The sequence below is a fragment of the Bufo bufo genome, chromosome 4 (assembly GCF_905171765.1).
Source record: "Bufo bufo chromosome 4, aBufBuf1.1, whole genome shotgun sequence".
In the NCBI taxonomy this organism is placed as follows: domain Eukaryota; kingdom Metazoa; phylum Chordata; class Amphibia; order Anura; family Bufonidae; genus Bufo; species Bufo bufo.
This window is the reverse complement of record NC_053392.1, coordinates 273,016,362-273,040,128: the sequence shown is the minus strand read 5'-3', so window position 1 is coordinate 273,040,128 and position 23,767 is coordinate 273,016,362. Positions and strand designations below refer to the sequence as shown.

Sequence of the window (23,767 nt, the reverse complement as noted above, 5' to 3'; positions counted from 1 at the left end):
TCCTCTTGTAGCAGTTTTTCTTCTTTTAAATATTCTCTTCTCTTTTACCTTGTTGATTCCCTTTATGTTTTTAAAAGTTTCTATCATATCCCCTCTGTCTCGTCTTTCTTCCAAGCTATGCATGTTAAGGTCCTTTAATCTTTCCTGGTAAGTTTTATCCTGCAATCCATGTACTAGTTTAGTAGCTCCTCTCTGAACTCTCTCCAAAGTATCAATATCCTTCTGGATATATGGTCTCCAGTACTGCGCACAATACTCCAAATGAGGTCTCACTAGTGCTCTGTAGAGCGGCATAAGCACCTCCCCTAAATCCCTTTCCTCAGATACTGAGGTTAGTACTGTATCACTGATTTTATATTATGCTCTTGGGTTTTTACGCCCCAGGTGCATTATCTTGCACTTATCAACATTACATTTTAGTTGCCAGATTTTTGACCATTCCTCTAGTTTTCCTAAATCCTTTTCCATTTGGTGTATCCATTTGGTGTATTCCATATGGGTCCCAGAACAGATCCCTGAGGTACCCCACTGGTAACAAGACCATGGTCTGAATAAACTCCATTGACTACAACCCTCTGTTGTCTGTCCCTCAGCCACTGCCTAATCCATTCAACAATATGGGAGTCCACGTACAGCCTTATTCTACATAATTAAAAAACGAATCTTTATTTCATGAAGGAATAACCTTTGGATGGTAATATATTTTCCTCAAAAAGCATTTTATATAAAAAAAAATCTGATTTAAATATAAAAAAATCTGATTTAAATAAAAAAAATCTGATTGTTTTATTTATTTTTTTAAATCATTTATTTTTATCCACCCTGAGATATTGGCACTCCCTTAGTAAATTTACATCCTCAACTCCAATCTCGCCACATTTTAAACATCTAACTACCTTGTTCTTGTAATATTTCATAAGTTTGGCAGGGGAGTAATATAAACGATGCACCACAAAAAATTTAATAAGCCTATGTGCTTGGTTCTGGGAGGTCTTGTTTATTACTTGAAATATTTTACTCCCCCCTTCGGAATTTATCTGTTCCACGCTCCCATTCCATTTTCCCATATTAATCTTCACGCCTTGTTTTTCCCTCATTTCCCTCATACAAGATATTGTACATATTTGATATTCTCCTCCTACCATTAATCATTTTTGAAATTGCCTTGACTGGTGAAGGGGCGTGAAGTAGCTATTCTTTTCCCCAACAATGATTGTTTAAGAGCCGCTCTAAGTTGAAAGTAATGGAACCAATCTTTAGCTTCAAGACTATTTTTACATTTAAGATCTTCAAACCCCATTATTTCTCCATTTCCCCATATCTGGCCAAGAGTACTGATTCCATGTATCTGCCATAACCTCTTATCAATACCTAATAGTTATTTTAAGTAATAATTTCCCCAAAGCAGAGTATCATCGTAATAATCTATCTTTTCCCATAATTGTCTAATAGCTTGCCATGTTTTATACATTAATTTCTTGGTAGGGGATTTATTAAACTGGTGATGCAGGTGTATACCAGCTTCTAGTATCTGGCATATTCCAGTAGAAGTAAAATTTTTATATAGGCAGCTCAAAACAGAATTATAAAGTTGGGATTTATTCCAGTCCAAGCAGTTTTTAAACTGCCCTGCCAAAGCATATGCTTGTAGGTCAGGAATTGCCAAATCACCTTCTCCCGTCGGCAACTGTAACCACATTCTTGGCTCACTCAAGAGACTCTGTATTATTTTATAATATTTTTTAGGGATTTCGATTGGGGAGTTCCATAAAATATGGTTTATCATTGGAAGTAGACACATCCGAATCAACGATATTCTACTAGACATAGACAGGGGTAATTTTTTCCAAATACGTATCTTCTTTCTAATTTTCGCTATTGCAGGGACTAAATTTAATTTTATGTAGTCTTAACGGTTAGATGATATCTGTATTCCCAAATACTGCAAATTCTCTCCCTCTTTTATAATCTTCAGACAACCAGGGATAAAATTCCCAATTGGGTCTAACGGAATACAGGCTGATTTATTCCAATTAATGGATAGGCCGGCCACCTTCCCATAACTCTCAAATGTCGCAATTGATCAAAGCAAGGAGTCGTGGGACCCTACAAACAACATCAAGTCGTCCGCATACAAATAAATTTTTTCCTCGTGCTGACCAAATTTAAAACGCACTATATTCTTATGCTGTCTTATCAGAGCGGCGAGAGGTTCCACTACAATAGCAAAAAGAAGGGGGGATAATGGACACCCTTGTCTTACCCCCCTCTTGATGTTAATTGGGTCCGATATCTCTCTGTTGATTGTAATTCTTGCTGTTATATCTGTATACAAAAGCTCAACCCAAGCTATAAAGTTATTCCAAAAGCCCATTTTCCTTAAAGTGGCTACCATAAAAGGCAACTCTACTGTGTCAAAAGCCTTACTCGCATCCAGTGAGACTACTAATCGTTGACCGGTATTGGCACCTTTTATTTGCATATTCATATAACATCTTCTGATATTCTCTGATATAGATTTATCTGGCATAAAGCCTGTTTGATCGCCATGAATTACCGTGGATATCACCTCTTTCAATCTACTAGCTAGAATTTTCGCCAAGAGTTTATTATCAGTATTTATTAGGGATATCGGACGATGCAAGTCAAGTTTCTTTGGACTCTTCCCTATTTTCAGGATCAACGTTATCAGCGCCTCTTGTAAAGAATCAGGTAACTATCATTAAAGAGCTTCTAGAACACAGCTGGGGCGTTACACAGCCTAAAGGGCATCACAAAGTATTCCAAATGCCCTTTGGTGGTATTGAAGAGTTTGGCGATAGTGAAAATGCTCAATCCTGAGGGTCCCCCTGAAGCAGGGACATAATGATGTCCACTCTCTGAGCTTCCATACCCAATATGTGTGGCCAAAGGCGGAAATAAAATTTACAGCTCTCATGAAAGGTTTTATATTATATTATATAATATGGTACTAGAAATTTCAGGGCCATGTAGCAACATTTTTACATAGGATTCAGATGAGTAGCTGGTAAAGGATGTGCATAGGATAAAATTATTATATAAAAACATGTGAGCATATATGGGTATAGGTTTATTTTTGGTTATCTTGTGTCTAGTTTTCCATAAAGTTATGGTCTCAAGTTACAATATTTTAAAGTTACAATGGTTTTCCCAGTAACAATTATAGTAACTTAAAGAGATTTTCTGGATAAGTATGAATATTTAAAGGGGTTGTGCAGTATGAGTATCCTCAGAATAGGTCATCAATGTCAGGTTGGCAAGGGTCTGACTCATGGCTTCCCCGCTGATCAGCTGTTTGAAGGGGTCCTGTTTCTCATGAAAGCTCTGCTTCCAGTTCACAGTTTACCTGCACTGCAACTACAAGATAGATGATGAGCAGTTAAACAAAGAAGAGGATGTAGCGCTTTAACCCCATCAAACAGCTGATCGGTGGGGATGCCAGAAGTCAGATCCCCACATATCCCATATTGATGACCTATCCTGCGGAGAGGTTATCAATATAATCAAACTGTGCATCCCCTTTAAATATTGATGATCTATCCTCAATATAGGTCATCACTATTTGATTTATAGAGGACCAACTCCAATCACTCTTATTTGGAAGGAGCCGCTGCCCTTTGGTCTCTTCGTTGGTCCTTTGAGCTCACATCCATCAGTCACGTGTTCTTGGTGCAGTTGAGTTTCAATAACAAGCACAGCCACTACACAGTACTGTGCTTGGTGTGCTATGAAGATGCCGTAGCGGTCATCTGAGCATTGCAGTCCCTTTAACCCAGTAGTGACCACCTATACGTGTTTTTACGGCTGTCACTAAGGGGCCTTAGGCTGGGCCGCCACTTTTTTACATGAGAGCCGCGGCCCTGCTGTTTAACACTTTACATGCAATGGGCAATGGCGCCCGCCGCATTTAAAGTGTCTCCCACTGGCACACCGCAAATGCGATCGCGGAGTGCCAATGAGTGTGAAGGCTATAAGGGGTCTGATGTAGGCCCCAGACCAGACTTCAGTAATTTCCAGCAGGCTGCGCTTCTCTGGCGCAGCCTGCTGGTCAATGTCAGAATAGCATTGCAATTAAAATGCAATGCACTATAGGGATAGTGCACTGCATTTTAAAAGCAATCAAACAGCTGTCTGTTATAGTCCCCTTTTATTCAATAAAATAAATCCCATAAAAAATACGCTTTTTTTCCCATTGAAAATACGCTTTTAAATGAAAAAAATAGCAAAAAAAAAAAAATCTTCCCCTTATGTTTGGTATTGCCGCGTCCTTAACGACCCGGACTACATAAATATCATATAAATTATCCCCTACGAATAACGCCATAAAAAAAAAAAGACAGAATTGCTCATTTATTCTTAGTTGCCACCGAAAAAACGCAATAACAAGCAACCAAAAAGCGCCATTTACTCCAAAATGATACCAATGAAAAATACAAGTCTTCCCGCAAAAATCATGCCCTAACACAACTTCATAGAAAGAAAAAAAAAAATTTTATGAGTCTTGGGAAGTGGCAATGCAAAAACATTTTTTTCTTAAAAAAAAGGGGGTTTTATTGCAAAAAAGTGGTAAAATGTAAAAAAAAAATTATTTGGTATCACTGTAATCGTACTGACCCAGAGAATAAATATATTATGTTATTTATACCAAAAAATTAACCCCGTAAAATTTATAACTTAAAAACGCAGTGGGGGTATTGCTGTTTTTCCCATCTCCCTCTGAGAAAGAGTTAATAAAAGTTAATCAGAAAGTTATGTGTACCCCAAAATGGCGCCATTAAAAACTAAAACTTGTACTGCAATAAACAAGCCCTCATAAAGCTATATAGACGGAAAAATAAAAAAGTTATAGCTCTTGGTACGCGACAATGAAAAAAGGAAGAAAAATGCTTGGTCAGTAAGGCCCAAAACAGTCTGGTCATAAAGGGGTTAAACAACTCATTGGTGGGGATTCTGGAGTCAGACTATCACCAATAGATAGCCATTACCTATCCTAAGGATAGTTCATCAATAATTGATTCTCAAAAAATACCTTTAAGAGAGCATTTCTAGATGGCCATTTAGGCAAGTCAAATAAATGATATAGAAATAGTTCAAGACTATGATCTTAGCTAGCCATGCGTCAGTAACACATCTTAGACCTGTCCACAGGCACCTCTGTGTGCTTTATGCATGGAGCATATCCAGGCTGGGATGCTGGATAGCATATATTTAAGTTCTATGTAAAAATAAACCCATTTAATTACTACAGCTACACCCTTCATGTTACAAAAATTATTAAAGGGTATTAAATGTGAGCAATTAGAAAAAACAAAAACAAAAAAAACTACACTAAATCCGCATCTGAATTCAACAAAATGCATATCTTACAACTGGCTTTGCATTTTATGAAGTCTGTATGAGTTGATCTCTTAAGGCTTATATGTGGTAGTGCGATCTTCCTCTAAGTTATAAATAGAGTAGCTGGAAGAAAAGGGCAAACCTGGTACAGTGATAATTGAGGCACTGTAGGAAATGACTATAAGATGAAGAAAGCTGCTTTAAATAAGGTTATTACTGCAAGCACTTTCAGCGTTTTAACAAAATGTGGTCCAGAATCTGTCAGGAACATTTTAATAATTTAAATAACTCCTCAGTTGGAGGAGGAGGGTTGTAAAAGGAAATATGCTTTGTGTTCTTTATGGTGTACATTTATCCCAAGCATATGTCAGAATGCAGAAATAATGGCATACAGCCTTTGACGTATATAACCTCCCACCCCCACTTCTTATTGCAATGCAAATAGTTTATAATCTCTATAAATCACCTGAGCTTTTAGGCACACTTTGGCAGATTATGCAGCATTTCTAAGAACACACTGCATTTATACTATTTTTCAACATTTTGAATGGTAAGTCACAGTACAACGCTTGTGTGACGCTTTGTCAAAGAACAGTATGTTTTTCTCAATGGAAGATTAATTAAGAATTGCCATACAACTACAAATGGCTTCCTCAATAGCCCTTATGTGTTCATGGGGATTTTTTACAAATGTGAACCTTGAAATGCTGACAGATAGCTGTAGCGGTTTCAAGCTATTGCCATTCTTTATACCGGTGCTTGCCTGGTTGAAAATTGTAAGTGGTAGAAATATTTTATGCTAGAAATGAGCAGTGTTTATGATTATTATGCTGCAGTATATAAGGGCAGCATATTACAGCTATAATTCCCTATTCCTGGTAGCCAGAATGGGCCAAAACAATTCTGTGCCGTTTGGCTACTAGGTGCAATAAAAGAATACAGGGGATTCCTAGTTATGAGTTGGGCTATTTACTAGGAGACCACCCCTCCATCTCTCCCTGCCCCTTAATCTATATAGAGCAATATGTTAACTGTAGTCCAGGGTATAGAAGACTGCCCCCCAATTAGGTTGAACCTCAATCAGTAACAGTATTCTGCAGTTTCCCTTTCTTCTATAGAATTGTTTGGAGTGGTGGCTCTCATGGTCACCATGGACAGACTGGTGAGCAGGCCCCCAACAAACTAAAATGTGACACTTATTATGAGATGTTTCTCATCCATAGTTCATTTTTATTTAAATAAAAATATACACCATTGGAAAATGAAAAATAACACCTGAAAAATGTGATTGAGCTGAGATTGTATAGATTGAAAAGTATATATTGTCAGTAGTACTTGGTCAATGATCACACAACTGATGCACCCTTTATTTTGGGTTCTGAAGCAGGGTGTATGTTGAGTCACATTATTACTGAGTGGTATCTCCCCTTTCTGCAATACAAGATGTCACTGTGGCACGGTAATTGTCATACAGATGCTGGACTTGGACCTGTAGTTCAGCTAAGGTGGTTGGCTGTTGTGCATGGGAGATTGTTCGCCTCATCCAGTCCCAGACATTTTTGATGGGGGAGAGATCTGTTGATCGAACTGGCCAGGAGAACTGCTGGATATCTTGAAGAGCATGTTGAGGAAAGAGTATAGGTTGGTGTCCTATTGGAACACCACATCTCCTGAGTCAAAGATGTCAGTATGACTGATCCCACAATGTCCTGAACATACTGAAGGCTGGTCAATGTTCCCCCATCAATATTACACAGGAATGGCCATGGTAGCTAATGATGCCACACAACTGGTGTTAGTTCTGGCATTCTCCAGCCCTTTTGTGAACTCTAATGTGGCCATCAATAGCAAACAATAGTGTTCAGTCATGAAAGCAGATTCTGCCTCTGGTAGCGCCCCATGCTTTTTCTCATGTATCAAAAATTCGAGTCCACCTTCTGTTGCATTCCGTGGTGGACCAACATGTTTATTAGCTTCCCTGCTTCCTCCATCATCTCAGTGCCAGTGTAGTGATTACAAAGTAAAGCAGATGAAGCAGACCAGACAACATTCATTCATTCGCCCCTACTTCTAAATTTATAGACGTATATAACTCAATGGACAGTGATAAAGGAAATTGCATTACATACAATAGTGCTATTTATTCGAGGAATAAGTAGGGCTGTGTGTTAGGGAATGTGTCATCAGAAAATTATGTTTAACATATTTTAAAATAATTTTTGATGATGTTATTTTAAATTTTCCATGTCAATATCTGTATTTAAACATAAACCATAACATCCTGCAGTTTTCACACTGATCACCAAGACTAATAATAGGCACCTCTTCTTAGTCTGTAGAGATCATTTCACTACAGTTATATATTATTCTAAACCTGCCTGTAATGATAAGGAGATGTCATCTTTGTGAATAGATAAGACAGGATCCACCATTCACAATAGGTGGTTGTCAAATCTAATCTATACTTTTCTTGTACAATGACCTCTGCACAGGTCACAGAGCATGCCTAGAAAACTCTCCCATAAAAGTCAATGAGTTTCCTCATGACCATTGTTTCTATGGTCCATGGGGCTGCTGTAAAGAAATTTTTAAATGCTTTGTAAATGCTGTTAAAGAGGACCTGTCACCACTCCTGACATGCCTGGTTTAATAGCTTCATGCATTCCCTATTTAATAACGATTCTGGAACATCTATTGTTATTGCTCTATATTATGCCATTATTTTATTATTTCCACTAGAAGTTATAAGTGAATTGCTATTAGCCTTCAGTAAGGGTACAGAGGGGAGGTAACCAGTTAAGGGTGTGTACCTGCATAGTCTGACAATAGCAGCACTGATTGGATAGAGTCAGTCTCTGCAGAGACATCCCCCCTACTGGTTACCGCCCCTCTGTACCCTTACTGCAGACTTCTAGCAATTCATTCATAACTTCTAGTAGAAATAATAAAGAAATTGCACATCATTTATAAATTTATAAGAATAGATGTTTCAGAATTGTTATTACATGGGGAATACATTAAGCTATTAAAACAGGCATGTCAGGATCGGTGAAAGTTCCTCTTTAAGAACAGCTCAGGCAAGATGGCAGCCCCCATAATCATGTTCAGGAAACAGAATAAATGCTATCTGGTTTTAACTGGCAGAAAACATTTTTGGTGACACATTTCCTTTAAATGGGTTGTGTAGCTTCAGCAAGTGGCACTTATCATGTAGAGAAAGTTGATACAAGCCATTTACTAATATATTGTTATTATCCATATTGCTTCCTTCGCTGATTGGATTCATCACATTATACGGCTCCTTTCCATGGTTACGACCACCCTGAAAATGTGCCAGCCTCTCTGGTGGCTGGGACTGTAGGAGCTTACATAGGCTGATGCTTTTTCCCATAGTGTACAAGCACGGCCACCGCTGCTGGATTGCAGGGTGGCCGTAACCATGGAAACGAGCAGTGTATATTGTGATAGAAAATTAAATCCAGCCAGCAAAGGAGGCAATATGGGCAATCACAATACATTAGTGCCTTGTATTAACTTTCTCTACATAATAAATGCTATCTGCTGAAGTGACACAACGCTTTTAAGTCCTGCAGGCGTGTGGTTAAAAAAAAAGAATGGGGAAAATGACTGGAAAGCAGTGTTTTTTTGCATTGATAATGTTGTTCATTACTCCAGATTCTTTTTTATTTGTGGGATAACACCCTTTAAGTGCTGTAATGCCTTACCTTTCCCTTAACGATCCCGACAACCTGCTTCGTAAGGAGATGCCAACGGGTTCTCTGCCCCTGGCTTCTCCGATATGCCATAACATTAAACGACTGAAATACCCCTTTGAAAATGTAGTAATTACTGCAGTATATTTTTAACCTAAGGTTTATATTAGTATCCTCCTGGGCATTAAGGAATGCTTGAATATTCATTAATGTTAAAATGTTTCCTTTTCCCAATTACCAAGAACTGACTCCATAAAAAGCAAATGTGTAAACAAGCGACACAGTAGTAACAGTAGTAACGGATAATTGATTTGTCAATTCAGCATTTGTAAAGCTGTTTGCTCGACATTTTATTGCTTATATTTCACTGTAAGTTATGTTCTTCTAATAGCGTATATCTGTATATTTATATGTATAGAATATTACGTATCTGGAAATAGTGCAGTGAATCATTGCAATATAATAATAATACAATGTTCTATTTAGTTTCAGTTAAAGGCCATCTGTCAGCAGATTTGTACCTATGAAACTGGCTGACCTGTTACATGTGCACTTGGCATCGGAAGGCATCTGTGTTGGTCCCATCTTTATATGTGCCCGCATTACTGAGAAAAATGATGCTTTAATATATACAAATGAACCTTTAGGAGTAACCGGGTTGCTGACACATTTTCCTATACAATCCGCTACTGGATTGCAGGGTGGTCTTAACCCCTGGAAATGAGCAGTGTATTATATGATGGAAAAATGAATCAAGCCAGCAAAGGAAGCAATATGGACAATCACAATACATTTATAAGTGCTTTGTATTAACTTTCTCTACATGATAAATGCCATTATTTGCAGTGAGACAACCCTTTTAAGGGGAGGGTGCATGACTCAGGGAATGCCAAATATATAAGTTATATACAAACCCCATAAATGGGGTTTTCAGGCTTTTGATATTGATGACTTATCCTCTGGATAGGTGGTCATCAGTATCTGATTGGTGGGAGTCCGACACCCGGGACCCCCGCCAAGCAGCTGTATTGAGAATGCACTCCTGTGAGCATTGCTGTATTCTTGCAACTTACCAAGCACAGAGCCGTATATTGTATAGCAGCTATGCTTGGTAAGATGCTCAGCCCTATTGAAGTGAATGGAGCTGAGCGCGATACCAAGCACAGCCGCTATACAATATATGGCTCTGTGCTTGGTAAGCACGGACAAAGCTATATCGCTCACTGGAGCGCCTGTGCCTTCTCAATACGGCTGATCGGCAGGGGTCCTGGGTGTCGGACGACCACCAATAAGATACTAATGACCTATCCGGAAAGCCCCTTTAAACTCTACATTTGACATAAGCCAGTTTATCAGTTTTTCCATTGTAAATATGGCTCCCATCCAGGCAGACAGATACTATACATTTTAGCATAAGCCTATTTTTACACAGCTCCTATTTGAAATGCTCGTTACCTTGTAATTTAAGGCACCCTTTGACTCTAACCAATTGGTTGTCAGAAGTAGAGCTCACATATTTGTCAGCAAGAGTAGTAGCTCTGAAAAGATTTACATAGTGTGTTACCAGGGAGCAGGAGGATCTATCCTAAACATGATGCCACAGAAGATTAGGGAACTATAAGGCATAAATACTGTTCTTCTGTAAATACTGCCTGCTTGTTTTTTTATCTGAACTAGGAGATAAGGTAGAAATATCACCAGTAACCACCAGCTCGCCATCAAGAGGAACCACCAAATAAATCCCTATATCATAGCAGACTGGGCCCCTGTAAATAGGGTGGTGAAGGGTCAAACGAAGAAGTAAGATACTGAGGTTAACTATAGGTATACACAAATTGTAAGGTTTTGTGTATATTTTGGCTTAATTAAGAGGTTAGTTCCCTGACTGGAAAAGGCAGAGCACTTTGGCAAATGATTTGGTGCTGATTAATATAAATTAATTCAGATTATTTATCTTGTGGTGTCTTTTGCAGTAACATCAGTAATCCCATCAGCAGGATGTTGGTTAATGGTGGTCCTACAAGCTCAAGTCCCAATATTACAGTATAACTTCACACCAGAGTAGTGTTGCTGGTCACGTGCATCAGTTATTCTAATAGCTAATTTAGCAGGATATTAAGCCATTCTACAAAACACATAATTCAGTCTAATTCCACAAACATGGCAGTGTAAATTCATTGTCACTGTACTATAATGTTCTGCTGAGTCCCCAGACATCAGTACAGCACCCTAGGAAGTGTTGTAGTGGGAGATTCTTAGAATGATAGTGCAGCTGATAGACCTGCTCACGGAGCTGTAATCTGGCCTCCTAGTCCATTTTCTCACTAGTACAAACCTCCCCTCATTTCCCTGTAGACATACCTCCCAACATTTAAATCACAAATCATGAGACAAAAGCTGCAAAAATATATTAAAAATGTCCATTTATTTGTAAACCTGCTTATGTCCACCTCTTTGTTATCCTATCTGTGGAATAATACCTTGAAAAATTGGTCTTTTTGGGGCCATTGTGCATATGTGAGAGGGAACAAGTAAAACAATCTTGTTTGCATTGTTAAATAAGTAACATGTCTGTATAAAACATTTGGTGTTGATTGGTGTTGAAATAGCAAATATATCCATGTATGTATTGTAGGAAGGTGCAAGGGTCCGTAGTTGACGGAAGGTATGTGTCACCGAGGTTCCTGGGTTCGGTGAAGTAAGAGACGTATTTTCAGGTGTCAGCGGCAGCTAATGCTGATTGACACTTTGTTATTTTAGTATGGCTGTATAGCTGATCCGGGACGGCTCTTACTGGGAGTAGTCTAAGTGATGGGTGGTTGACTACTCCCCTCGTTTCGGGCCGGGTCTTGACTGGCCTATAAAAAACCCAGCCAGCAGTATCAGCTGTGAGTGATTACCTCTCTCTGACAGAGGAGCTCTGGCAATCGCTGGTGTGGGAACTGAGCACTGTGCTGGGCTGAAAAGCTGAGTGTTTGTTGGGAGAGCAGGCCACCTAAAGCCTGCATTTTGACTGCTGGATGCAGAACCGCCGACAAGGTGATGTTTTTTTGTTATGCACAAACTTTCTACTTGGTGTGAACTAACACCAACCTTGCAGAGTGTTTTTTTTTAACCTTATGTGTGAATAAACACGGACATTTGAATTACGAACTTGTACTTTGCCTCTGTCCTGCACCAACTACCAGAGCGAATCCCCACAGTATATGCACTGGGTTAAAGTTTAGGAGGAAATAGGCCCAAACCTTTGTCCTGTGAAGCAAGTGATGTCTTGCCCAAGTGACCACAAGAGGTTATTGGGTTATGTGAGTGAGTGCATGGTGGGGGAGGGAGATAGTACTGTAAGAGATCAATAGACCCAGTAACAGTGGTCAGACGGTGTTGGCTGGCTGCATTGAGTCGTCTATTGTGTAAGGAGAAAGGACAGAATTTTTTTTTTAACGTGAAGACTTTACCACAGATGTGAAACGCGCCTAAAGCAGCAGTTATACAAAAAGACAGTTATAGAAAAAAAGAAATGGGTCTTTTTAGCATCTGTGAAACTTTCTTTGTTTGGCATCTTATTTTGTGGAAGGAATACAATTAGTCATTATGTGCACAAACCAAACAATGTGTAAATGGCAACAGTATGGGGATGAACGAGCGTAGTAGTTGTTCATCTCCATACAGTTGGGATGTTCGGCTGCATGTAAGCAGGTAAATGAGTGGGTAGTAATTAATAACAAATGGTTCATTTTATTGTATCAGTCTATGTATATGAGCCCAACTCTTCTCAATTAAACCATTCTCCATTATTCCTCAGACCCTGATGCCTTCATCCAACAGTATACCCATATTCTGCGCATTCACATGCACTTCATATTTGTGCATACAGAAATAATGGCTGGTGACTGGAGCCTTATGTACTGTACGCTGTTTTGTAAAAGATGGCAGGACCATTGTAGAAAGCAAGCATTCGTTACCTCGTGTCATCCCTATTTCCTCAGAGATTGTAAATAGAGATGAGCGAATTTCGCAAAAATTTGATTCGGTCGCATCGCCGAATTTTACGAAAAGATTCGATTTGATCCGAATTTATTTGTGGCAAATCGCGCTATAAAACAGCTATTTCCTGGCTGCAGAGAGCCTGTATAGTGGTGTAGAACACTGTGTCTTGCAGTAACACGCATAGGAAATCTGCTGTGGTAATGAAACAATACTGTGAGTCAGTATGACATGCAGATGACAGGCGTCACTCTTAGTATCACTGCACACTTCACTTATTTGGGCAGTTATGGGGCCAAGATTCACCAAATAACTCAAGTGTGAACTCAGGATTACAGGTCGATGTTAGCGCCAAGAAGAAGTGCACTCGTCAGCTGATTCTACATAGATGTCTACTGAACCTGTTCTATTAAACGATTTTACAAGTAGAGCCCCCCGACAGAGTGGAGAAGGTGTCAGCAGTAAGTTTGTGTTGACGTCACTGATTATTTTGCCCATCCTCTGATCCGTCAGAACAATAACTCCCAAAAAATGGATCCTGTCTGTTGAGCATCCACTTTCACTCGGTCAGCATTTTGTCAGTAATCCATCAAAAAAAGGAGTGGATCCAAAACAGATATGACATGTGAATGGAATATTTGCATGTCTTCTGTGTTTTCTACCCACTCCTGCTTTTGGCCAACAAATCATAACCCAGTTCTGATGGGACCATACAGGCTTTACAGCTGCTACATAGACAGGATCCATTATGCGTCTCATTTTTCCTTCCTTCTGACAGATCAGAAAAAGGGTCAAATAAATGATGTCAGCCAGGCCAAAAAGGCAAAAGAGTGGCCAATTCATGAAGTGGGGAGGGTGGGTACACATGAGAAGTCTGCAGAGTGGCCCAGAGGAATAGTGGTGAGTTGGAAGCAGCATGAGGAGACCACAGAGTGGCCCAGTGACATAGTGGTGATGTGGCAGCAGCATGAGGAGACCACAGAGTGGTGATGTGGCAGCAGCATGAGGAGAACACAGAGTGGTGAAGTGGCAGCAGCATGAGAAGACCACAAAGGGGCTCAGAGACATAGTGTTAAGGTGGCAGCAGCATTATAAGACAACAGAGTAGTGATGTGGCAGCAGCATGAGGAGACCACAGGGTGGCCCAGAGACATAGTGTTGAGGTGGCAGCAGCATGAGGAGACCACAGAGTGGTGAAGTGATAGCAGCATGAGGAGACCACCGAGTGGCCTAGTGACATAGTGTTGAGGTGGCAGCAGCACGAGGAGACCACAGAGTGGTGATCAGGCAGCAGCATGAGGAGACCACAGAGTGGCCCAGTAACATAATGTTGAGATGACAGCAGCATGAGCAGAACACAGAGTGGTGAAGTGGCAGCAGCATGAGGAGACCACAGAGTGGCCTAGAGACATAGTGTTCAGGTGTCAGCAGCATGAGGAGACCACAGAATGGTGAAGCGGCAGCAGCATGAGAAAACCACATAGTGGCCCAGAGACATAGTGTTGAGGTGACAGCAGCATGAGGAGACCACAGAGTGGTGATGTGGCAGCAGCATGAGGAGACCACAGAGTGGTGAAGTGGCAGCAGCATGAGGAGACCACAGAGTGGTGAAGTGGCAGCAGCATGAGAAGACCATAGAGTGGTGAAGTGGCAGCAGCATGAGAAGACCATAGAGGGGCCCAGTGCCATAGTGTTGATATGGCAGCAGCATGAGGAGACCACAGAGTGGTGAAGTGACAGCAGCATGAGAAGACCACAGAGTGGCCCAGTGACATAGTGGTGAGGTGGCAGCAACATGAGGAGACCACAGAGTGGTCCAGTGACATAGTGGTGATGTGGCAGCAGCATGTGGAGACCACAAAGTGTTGATGTGGCAGCAGCATGAGGAGACCACAGAGTGGCCCGGAGACATAGTGTTGAAGTGGCAGCAGCATGAGGAGACCACAGAGTGGTGATGTGGCAGCAGCATGAGGAGACCACAGAGTGGTGAAGTGGCAGCAGCATGAGGAGACCACAGAGTGGTGAAGTGGCAGCAGCATGAGAAGACCATAGAGGGGCCCAGTGCCATAGTGTTGATATGGCAGCAGCATGAGGAGACCACAGAGTGGTGAAGTGGCAGCAGCATGAGAAGACCACAGAGTGGCCCAGTGACATAGTGGTGAGGTGGCAGCAACATGAGGAGACCACAGAGTGGTCCAGAGACATAGTGGTGATGTGGCAGCAGCATGTGGAGACCACAAAGTGTTGATGTGGCAGCAGCATGAGGAGACCACAGAGTGGCCCGGAGACAAAGTGTTGAAGTGGCAGCAGCATGAGGAGACCACACAGTGGTGAAGTGGCAGCAACATGAGGAGAACACAGAGTGGTGATGTGGCAGCAGCATGAGGAGACCACAGAGTGGTGAAGTGGCAGCAGCATGAGGAGACCACAGAGTGGTGATGTGGCAGCAGCATGAGGAAACCACAGAGTGGTGAAGTGGCAGCAGCATGAAGAGACCACAGAGTAGTGATGTGGCAGCAGAATTAGGAGACCACAGAGTGGCCCAGAGACATAGTGTTGAAGTGGCAGCAGCATTAGGAGACCACAGAGTGGCCCAGTGACATAGTGGTGAGGTGGCAGCAGCATGAGGAGACCACAGAGTGGCCCAGAGACACAGTGTTGAAGCGGCAGCAGCATTAGGAGACGACAGAGAGGTGAGGTGGCAGCAGCATGAGGAGACCACAGAGTGGCCCAGTGACATAGTGGGCAATACCTGTACCAACTGAAGATTGTGGCTGACAGTAGAAGCACATGGCAGCATGTGTGGCATCAGGTGGATGGCACCATCAGAATAGTAGCTGAAGCAGGTAGCCAAAAGAAACAGGTCTCTTTTGTCAAAGTGCTGGTGTGGCACCGTAGATGATCTAGTCTGATGCATCAGGCATTGATGTTTGAAAGTCCTGGCTGATCCACGCCTGATTCCTTTTCACAAAAGTCAGTTTCTCTAAATTTTGGGTGGATAGGCGAGTTCTCCCTGGGGTAACTATGGCCCTCACCACACTAAACACCCGCTCTGATGCCACACTGCTAGTTGGGCAGGAAACCTTGTCCAGGGCAAACTCGGCCAGTTGCAGCCACAAATCGAGTTTGGCTGCCCAGTATTCCAGGGGATCTTCGATGTGGAGTGGCAGGGTGCACTCAAAGTATGCCACAACCTGCTGGTTCAGGTTCTGCTCTATGTCTGCCTACTGCTGCTGGTAAGTAGTTTCTTCAGTAGGCGGGTGAAGAAAACTGCTCATCAGCGACTGTAGACTTAAGTTGCTGCTGATGGAGCTGATACTGCTCCTGCCCCCCACCCCCCCAGCAGCTATGGCAGTGGAACGTGAGCTCAGAGGGCCTCCCTGGTCAGATATGCAGGAGGATGGGCAGCGGCCACTTTCTACATAGGATGTCTCAATAGTAGTGCAGTTTGTCCTCCCTCTCAGAGGCTGTGAAAAAGGCCCCCATTTTGGACCGGTAGCGAGGGTTTAACATGGTAGAGAGCCAGTAGTCATCGCTATGGCGAATGGTGACAATTTAGCTGTCACTACACAAACAGGTGAGCATGCATCGGGCCATTTGCTCAAGTGACTCGGAGGGACTCCCTGCCTCCATCTCCACTGCATACTGCCACGGTGTGTCTGGGTCCTCTGCCTCCTCCTTCTCATTGCTCTGTAGCTCCTCTGGATGCTCCTGCTCCTCCTCTCCTGTCATCTGTGTAGAAAAACCACCCATTTCTCTATGCATTGCTTGTGCTTGAATGTCCTCCTCCTCTTCCTCTAGTTCAGCCCCCACAGGGCTCATGTGGCCCGTGAGATGTAGTCGCCATGTCTCCTGTCCCCTAGCCAGCCAGATTTAGCAGCATCTGTTACAGGACATGAATCAGTGGAATGACGTTATTCATCCTGTAGTCCTGGCGACTGACAAATAAAGTGGCCTCTTCAAAGGGCCCAAGCAAATAGCAGGTGTCACGCAAGAGCTGCCACTGGCTAATATCAAAGTTACACAAGGAAGTACCTCTGTCCGCCTGTATCATCAAGAAATCATTTATGGCTTTTCTCTGTTCATTTAATCAGTCCAACCTATGGAAGGTTGAATTCCAACAGGTGGAAACATCACATATCAGCCTATGTTAGGGGATGCCGTTCTGCTGATGCAGCTCAAGGAGGGTGTGCTTTGCGGTGTACGAGTGGCTGAAGTGCATGCAAAGTTTCCTGCCCATTTTCAGGATGTTTTGCAGATGGGCAGAAGACTTCAGGAACTGCTTTGCAACCAGATTGAACACGTGTGCCATGCAGGGCGCATGGCTCAGCCCTCCTTGACGCAGCACCGACGCCATGTTCTTCCCATTGTTGGTCACCATGGTTCTGATTTTGAGTTGTCTAGGAGAAAGTCAGGATTTGATTTCTTGATGAAGGAGGCGGAGCAGTTCCTCCCTTGTGTGACTCCATTCGCTCAGGCAAGCTAGGTGCAGAACAGCGTGACACCGCCTTGCCCTGCACATGTGGTATGCTGGTGGGGCACTGTGAATTGTCCCTGCAGTGGAGGCTGAGGACACGGTGGAGGATAAGGAGGCAGAGGCGGACATTGTCGCAGGACCAACGGCATGAGAACGTGGAGGCGGAAGCGGCGTCACCTGGCCAAGTTGCTGGTGTTTCTGGGCAGGAGCCACATTTACCCAGTCGGCCGTAAAGGACATATATTGTCCTTGACTGTAGTTAAAGCTCCATAGGTCAGCACTGCTGTGCACTTTGGCAGACACTGACAGGCTCAAGGACTGGCCCAACTACTGTTCTACATATGTGTGCAGGACTGGTACTGCCTTTGTGGCAAAGAAATGACGGCTTGGAATTCTCCACCTCGGCTCGGCACAAGCCATCAGTTCTCTGAAAGGTGCATAGTCCACCACTTGGAAAGTGAGGCACTGCATCACCAGAAACTTGGCCAGGAGCACGCGTTCAGCTTCTGCGCCGTTGGATGAGTGCATGCATACTGTTGTCTCTTGGCAATTGCTTCGGTGATCGATTGCTGACGGAATGTCTGACTAGGAGTAGGAGGAGCAGGAGCATCAGGACCAACAGATGATGGGAAGGACAGACAGCTCCCTCCTGCTGAGGTGGTGGAACCTTGACTGCACCTTGACTTGGGTGCGTGCCACTGGGTGATGCAGCAGTTGCTGCAGCTGGCTGGACCACCACATCGGAGCCACGGTTCTCCCAGGACACTTTATGGTGACGCTGCATGTGTTGACGCAGGGCTGTGGTGCCAAACATTTGCGCCCTGGCCACGCTTCACCTTCTGCCCACAAATCCGGCAAATGGCCATGTTTACCTGCTCCGACAGCCTAACAAAAAATTGCCTCACTGCCAAGTATGGCATTTTCCCACCAGCACTCCATGCTGACTGCCTGCTACCGTTGCCTCCGTGAACACCGCTACTTTCCGGGTCGGTAGGCTCCTGTGAAGTGGGTGGTCTAACCTGGGCACATTTGGCTCCCGACCTCCCACTGCTGCCACCCTGCTGACTCACAGCCACGCTGTCATCCTGCTGGCTCATACGCTGCCTCAAGCGCAAGCTGCCATACTCTTCTCCTGATGATGAAGACACTTCTTCACCCGGCTCCCAAGTGTGATCGGCTACATCATCATCTGCTACTGTCTGCACATCAGTGATGTCCCCCTTAACAGTGTCAGGGCCAGGAGCCTCACCGCTTTCAACACCTGCTCCCATGTGACTCTCCTCATCACTACTTGCCCACCGTGTCTCCTCCAGATCTAGTAGCTCGTCCTAGTGGAGCCGAGCCTAAGGCATATAATACTTCTCACGCTGATGGAATTGAAAATGACAGAGGAAGATTCAGGACAGATGGGAGTACAGGGCCTGGGCCATGCCAACTAAGCGTCATTTCAGATGAACCCACCGACTCTTGGCTGGGGTGCCTGATGTCACTTGCGACGAAGTCGAAGACCGAGTCAGCCATTTAAGCACTGCTGGTTTGCTGGTCAAGACATGACTGCTGGATGATACCGGGAGGTCAGGCCTCTCTCTGCGACTCCTGCTGCCACCCCTCCTTCTTCTGCTGCCTGCGACAGAAACATTTTGACCATTGCCCTTTCCCTTTGAAAGGCCTGTCACCTGTCTGTCTTACATATTGTATGATAAAAGAATTAAATTAAAATTAAAATAATACCCCCCCAAAAAGGCTGTAGTACAATGTTACTTCACCACTGAACGGCAATTAAGACATATATATATATATATATATATATATTTTTTTTTTTTTTTTTTTTTTTTTTTTTTCTGATTAAAAAAATAAAAAACACAATTCACCGCAGAATGGCAATTAAGATGTATTCTTTTTCCAATTTCTACACCCCCAAAAAATAAATATAACAAACACAATTCACCGCAGAACGGCTAATGGGACGTACGTATCTTTCCTATTAATAAACCACGTAAATGGCTGTAGTACAATGTAACTTCACCGCTGAATGCCAATTTTTTTATATATTTTCTCCTTTTTTTCCTATTTCTACACCCCAAGAAAGAAATATAACAATCACAATTCACAGCAGAACAGGGGATGGGAAGTATGTATATTTTCTTTTTCTACACCACGTAAATGGCTGAAGTACAATGTAACTTCACCGCTGAATGTCAATTATGACATATATTTTCTCCTTTTTTTCCTATTTCTACGCCACAAAAAAAAATAACTATCACAATTCACCACAGAACGGGTAATGGGACATATGTATATTTTCTTTTTCTACACCACGTACTTTATTTTTCGCCCTAAAAGACGAACTGGCCCATAAGACACACCTAGGTTTTAGAGTAAGACAATAAGAAAAAAATATTTTTCATTACACCTCAGGTCAGACCACCAATCAGACCCCCAATGTTAATCAGACCTCAGCTGACAGCCCCAATTAGACACCCCAATGTTAATAAAACCTCAGATTAGACCCCCATGCCTCATATTAGTCCTCCATGCCTCATATCAGCCCCCAGCCATATGTATAATCAGCCCCCAGCCATATATAATCAGCCCTAGCCATATATATCATCAGCCCCTAGCCATATATATCATCAGCCCCCAGCCATATATATCATCAGCCCCCAGCGATTATTCAGCAGCTCCCAGTCTCAGATCACAAAATAAATAAACCACTTACCTCTCCTGCTCCTGGACGCCGCCACTCTTGTCCTCACATCTCAATCCTCTTCCTCCTGCTGTCAGTTGTGCTGTAAACTGGCGCGCACAGCGTGAGGTCACAGAGCCCCCTCACGCTGTGCGTAGCCACTGCAGAGTCGACAGCCGAGTACCAGGAAGCGGTGAGTACAGAGCCTTTACCGATTCCTGGACCTCCAGTACTAATGAGCGCTTCCATAATGGAAGCGCTCATTAGTATTCGCCCCATAAGACGCAGGGCCATTTTTCCCCCAGTAAAAAAAAAAGTACGGTAAATGGCTCTAGTACACTCTAACTTCAACGCTGAAACGGCATTTAAGACATATAGATATATATATATTTTTTTTTTTCTGATTAATAAACTCACCACCCAAAAAAAATTATCACAATTCACCGCAGAACGGCAATTAAGACGTATTCTTTTTCCTATTTCTACATTCCAAAATAAGAAATATGACAATCACAATTCACCGCAGAACAGGTGATGGAACGTACGTATATTTTTCTACACCACGTTAATGGCTGTAGTACAATGTAACTTCACCGCTGAATGCCAATTATGACATATATTTTCTCATTTTTTTCCTTATTTCTACACCACAAAAAAAGAAATCTAACAATCACAATTCACCGCAGAATGGCTAATGGGACGTATGTATCTTTCCTATTAATGCACCATGTAAATTGCTGTAGTACAATGTAACTGCACCGCTGAATGACAATTATGACATATATTTTTCCCTTTTTTTCCTAATAATAACCCCCCAAAAAGTAAAACAATGTAAAATCAACACAGAAAGGCTAATAGGACATACGTATCTTTCCTATTAATACACACCGTAAATGGCTGTATCACAGAACTTGCACCCCAATCACAAGCAAGGCTTGCTGGAATTAATGATGTATCATATAGTGCAAACAACTTAAAAGCAATTTGGATCCCCAATAAGTGCAGCAAGGTGTAATAGAATCGCTCCTATTGCACCCTGTTCTCCTTTTTTAGCGTAGATAATGCCTCCCTATCCTTTCCCTACACCTTGACTAATCTTTCTCTGCACTTTAAATCATTTTTTTTAGCACAATTAAGTTTTTTCTAACACCATCCCTAGCGCCTGCTGACATCTCTCCCTGCACTAAGCACACTGTAAAATGGCTGAATCCAAAATAGCTGAGGCTATTTATAGAGCTGTGACATCACAGCGGCTTACTGGCTGCTGATTGGCTGCATGCATGGCATTGTGGGTGATCCCTCGTTCCCAGAGTTTTTTGCTCCATGTCCTAACACGTGCAGCAGCCATTTTAGGAAAAAATGTGATTCGTTACCACAAAGCGTGAGGAAACTCGGATTCGGTGTGAATCAAATTTTTCTTGAAATTCGGATCGAAATCCACTTTGTCAACTTCGATTCGCTCATCTCTAATTGTAAACTCTCATAAGCTATTGTTTGAATTGTTGATTAGTTTTCTTACTACACTGTACTTCTCATTTTGTTTGTACTTGTAATACCACATGATTGTAAAGTGCTGTGGAATATGTTGCCACTGTACAAGGAATAGTATCATTTTGATGGGCTCCTACATTTTATGGAATCTGAATTGCAGACTCCACACACGGTATAAAAACTCTGCAGCATATTCTAGACAAGGTGTTGATTTGTTAGGCTACTTTCACACTTGCGCTTTCCCTTTCCGCTATTGAGATCCGTCATAGGATCTCAATACCGGAGAAAAACGCTTCCATTTGTCCCCATTCATTGTCAATGGGGACAAAACTGAAATTAACAAAACGGAGTGCACCAGAATGCTTTATGTTTTGTTTGGTTGCGTCCCCAGCTCGGACAGAATAACGCTTCAAACAGCGTTTTTCGGTCCGCAATGTGGTGCGGAGTAAGACAGATCCATCATGACTCACAATGTAAGTCAATGGGGACGGATCCGTTTTCTCTGACACAATAGTCTCGCCTTTTTTAAAGATAATACAACTAGTGGGCCATTGCAACAGTGTAATAATTGTGCCAAATGTGAACCTAGTGCTTTAAGCCTTGTTCTCTTGCCCTAGCTTCTGTTGTGATTCTCTGTTGCCATATTACCACTGTCGTTTTTACTTGCTGATCTTTCGTATCTACAGTATTTATGACCACAGCAGTTAAAGCCACCCTAAAGAGAGGGCACACTTTTTGCTCTAATAATCTAATGGTAATAAATAAAGATGAGCAAATCAATTCTAACTAATTGAATACATTGCAAATTTATCAAAATTAAGCCAAAGTTTTGTTGATTCGATATTGGCAAATCATGCAAAGTGCTGCTTGCCATTTTACATCTAAAATTGAGGAGACTAGTGAGGGAAACGGCAGGGAATGTAAAGATGTAAGATCAGATGACCTTGGGTGGTGGGCTTGCCCATAATGCCTTCCACGCAGCCTCACATTGACTTGTCTCTTAGGCACTATGTAAGGTCCCAAGCAGAGATGCTTTTCTCAGCTCAGCCACTGATGTCATAGGAAATGTCGGTCACAGACACAGCAATTAGACACAGAAGACAGTGAGATTAGTTACTGTATTTTTCGCCTCATAAGACAAACTTTTTTCCCCCCCAAAGTGGGAGAAAAATGCCCCTGCGTCTTATGGGGCAAATACTAATGAACGCTTCCATTATGGTGCTTTACTTTGAAATTGCATTTTATTTTCTTAAAGAGGTATTCTGGTTTTAATGATTACATTTATTTGGTTACAGAATAGGCAGTTATACAATTTTCTAATCTACATGTATAAAAAATTTGGCTTGAGGAACTTTATTATATTCGCACAATAGTCTCTCTCTCTCTAAAGAAAAAAAAATGGTATGGCTCATTTTAGTCCTGTAAAATGCATCCGTAGGAGATATTAATAGGACTAAAGATGGCGTCAGTCATGTCCAGATATCTGACAAGTTAATAGCAATTTATTGAGATATTACATATGAATACGGTATATACAGCATTAATTCCTGCAGCAGCATTCCATGTAGAAGGAGATCGGATATTGTTCTTCCTGTCTCCCTTGTATGTATTGTGTTTGAAATTTTTTTCACAGTTAACTTTATTAACAACATGACAGCATCACCTAGAGAGGCAGCCATTTTATAAATAACCTGGAAACAGGCAGCCATAGTGAAGTCGTTTTTGTAATAGCCACAATGGTTTCCACCATTTCTCTTATGTAGTTATCCCATGGAAGTGTCCTGTGTGCTGAACCAGCACATATGTCATGTAACTGTTGCTTACTGAATGTCAGTGGAGTGTCACATGACTCATGCCATGTTTCAGTTACTTTATGGATACATTACACATACATTAAACCATTTTTGTGTGCAGATAGGGGCTAACAACCTAATATAAAAAATATATTTAAGCCAAGTTTTAAATACATCTATATTTTAAAATGGTATAATATTATATAATATGAATAAATAAATATAATAAAATAAAAACTGGAATACCCCTTTAAGGCCTCTTGCA

At 42.1% G+C, this 23,767-nt stretch overlaps 1 protein-coding gene and 1 long non-coding RNA gene across 3 annotated transcripts in view; both read left to right on the top strand.

Annotated features, from left to right (window-relative positions):
- The window catches only part of KHDRBS2 (KH RNA binding domain containing, signal transduction associated 2), a 519,297-nt gene that overhangs the window by 19,644 nt on the left and 475,886 nt on the right, over positions 1-23,767 (top strand). The window lies entirely within an intron of this gene.
- On the top strand, positions 463-22,223 carry LOC120998101. Its single transcript, XR_005778301.1, has 3 exons — positions 463-473; positions 6,979-6,981; positions 22,101-22,223. It is a non-coding gene; the product is annotated as an uncharacterized LOC120998101 (long non-coding RNA).